Here is a 2,956-nt window from a genome sequence, read left to right as displayed (position 1 = left end):
ATATATATATATATATATATACTCTACTCGCGAAGAGCGAACCAAAGTGACGGGAGGAATACACCTAACCCACCTAAGAAGGAGCTACGAGGAACGGCATGGGAGCCAGCAGAGACTTCTTTGTGATTGAAAATTGATGGACTGGAATCAGCGGGGTTGGAAAATGTGGTTACCGGGGGATGATGTAGCTCGTGGGCTCATTTATCAAAACACTCGGAAGGCTAGGATAGATATAGGATACCTGTGTACATATAGACATAAAGAAATACACGTAGTCAGTACGTAAGATAGAATACAGTATTTATCAGGTAAAAAGGAGTATATTGAGAAAGGGTATGAAATTCCGATAAACAATTTTTTTCAACCCATTTTCATGTTTAATCCTAAAACTTTGAAAAATAAAAAAATTTTTTTTGCAAAAAATGCCTGTCTGATAAAAAGAAGGGGGGGGGGGATGATATTCGTACGGTCAAGGCCGATCAATTTTCGCTGGTCGTACACTACACCCATTAAAATCGCATTGAAATCCCATTGAAATTCCATAGGCGATGCAGGCGAGAGCCGCGTCAGGCTGTGCAGCCCCTACGGGGTCAGGGGCGGAGGTGAAATTAATATAGGGAGTAGGTAGGCCCAGAGAGAATGGGTGTACGGAGGGAATGTGAATTCCAGGCTTAATTTTCTTGCGGGCTTCTAAATTTTTTAATTAAATTCGAGCGTTTTTTGATGGAGCCCGCGATCCTTGGTAACTCCATAGTCAGGCCTCGCCGCTAGAGGCGCTCCGGTCCCTACCCCGAGGATCACCCTCCGCAACCCCTAGCTGCTCAACCAAAGAGGGTGAATGCCGCTCCGCCCAGCCACGTGACTCGGGCCTCTACCTCGTGACCCCCCCCTCCCCAGCCGCCCCTGGTCCAGTCACTCTCTGGACCCCGTAGCTTTCCTCGCACTCCGCCGCCATGACCTTCTCCGTTGGCTTCTCGACGACTTTATGTGTTCATAAAAATGATATAAAATTTGTAAAGACGGAGCGCTGTAAAGACCCGACGGCTTGGCCGCACGGAGTGGGGTGGATGAGGGTTCCGAGAAAGACAGAGACTGAGCTCCCGTGTGTCTCTGAGTTACCCGCTCGGGAGGGCTAGAGGACAGAGATAGAAAAGGAAGAAAAGGATACCATAGTAAAAAAGGGAAAAAGCAAGAGAGAGAGAGAGAGATGGAGTAGAAAAAGGATATCGAATACGTGAAACCCGCGGACTACTTCCCGTCACCCCGGAACTCAATACGATCCCATATGAAGATAAACTCCGAACAGTTCGAGAAATCTTTCAAAATGGAGGTGTAAAATGTACGACTATCCGCGTCTCCCAGACGTACCTATAGGCGGACGTAACCCGGAGGGAACGGACGTTGACTTTGGCTTTTATTGGCCTTCGAAACCCGTAAAAAGAGCTCTCCGATCCGTTACGTAATTTATAATGCCTGATCGTAGGCTAACGAAAATTTCCTCCTATAGGACGGTCCTTTCAAATTCCCTTATCACCCCCACCATTCCCAAAATTCTCGAATACAAGCAATACACCGAATCTATCGATACCTTCTGACAATAGCATTCAATATCTAAACGATAGATGGGACAGATATGAAGTTCGCCAGTGACGTCACTGTCATTATCGCCCAGCATTGCTGGTAAATGCGCATTTACGATCGAGTAAAAAATATTTTTAAAAATAATAAAAAAATTTCTTATCAACGTCGATAGGAATCTTAAAGAAAAAAATTATACAGATATACAACCGTATATCAGTACTGGTCTGTGGACTTGGAAAGGGGTACCAATTGTACGGAAAACAAGCACGACTGTCGGCACCGAGTGAAGTACGGCCATTATGGCTGGTATCGATATAGAAGAGTTTTATGATATACAGATTGCCGATACGACCAGGGACCAGTATCTCCATTACGATCGATAAAGATTTGTCTAGCAGCCAATGTGAAATCAAAACTCACCGATATTATGTATATATGTATATATATATATATAATCTTGAATAAGGGATGATTTCCTTTTATACAGCCATACGGCAATAAAGTACACGTATGCGTTATAGGATCCTTAAAAAAAACTCAAAAATATAGTAAACGATAATATTCGACACGGATAGTCGAGTTGCGTCTCGGTGTAAAATTCTCGTAGGTATATATCAGTTTGCTACTGATAAATGTCTATCTTATCCTTTTATGGCATCTAGGCAATAAGTCGCGTTATGGGCGTTGCTCCTTAGATATCAAGCAAATGGCAATCGTAAATAATAATTCCTAACGTGGCACCGGGCCAATTACACTCCTCCCACCCCTTCCGGCCGGCGCTGCGACAACCAGTGAAATATAAACTGGATTTAGTTTTAACGATTGTCACCTTTTCGTACTGTTCGTCATATACCGGCCAATTGTCTTCCGGAGGGCCTATACGATTGCGCCCGACACGTATATATATGCAGCTAAAAAAGCGAAACATACGATAAACTCGTCCAAAGTTCAAAATCTGCCCAATACTAAAATCCGAGTGTAAATATTAATTTTTTCAAAATACAAAAAAAAAAAATTCAAAATTCAAAATAAAAATCATAAAAATTTCACAATAATTATGGATGCCAGGAATTCAAAAATCAAAGAGCCAATAACGAAGCGAGGGCCCGACGAGCCGCAAAGCCCAGAGCTGTAGTCAGGTAATCCGTAATCCTTCAATTATCAAATTACAATAACTAGAGGCCGGTTAGTCCGCTCGTTCCCTCATCACGAGCACAGAGTGCGGGGCTTAGTAGGTCCGCTCAAAAATCAACGATCTCCCACCATGCGCTACGTCCAAGTGGCGCTGGATAGAGACTGTGTCAAAGTTAGTGAGACGGGTGGGCGAGGGATGGAGAGGGGGTGAACGATATAGTGTGTGTGCAGGGGGGGGGGG

Source organism: Cephus cinctus, unplaced genomic scaffold (genome assembly GCF_000341935.2).
Source record: "Cephus cinctus unplaced genomic scaffold, Ccin1 Ccin1_scaffold0215, whole genome shotgun sequence".
NCBI classification, from domain to species: domain Eukaryota; kingdom Metazoa; phylum Arthropoda; class Insecta; order Hymenoptera; family Cephidae; genus Cephus; species Cephus cinctus.
Note: the sequence above shows the minus strand (reverse complement) of the source record.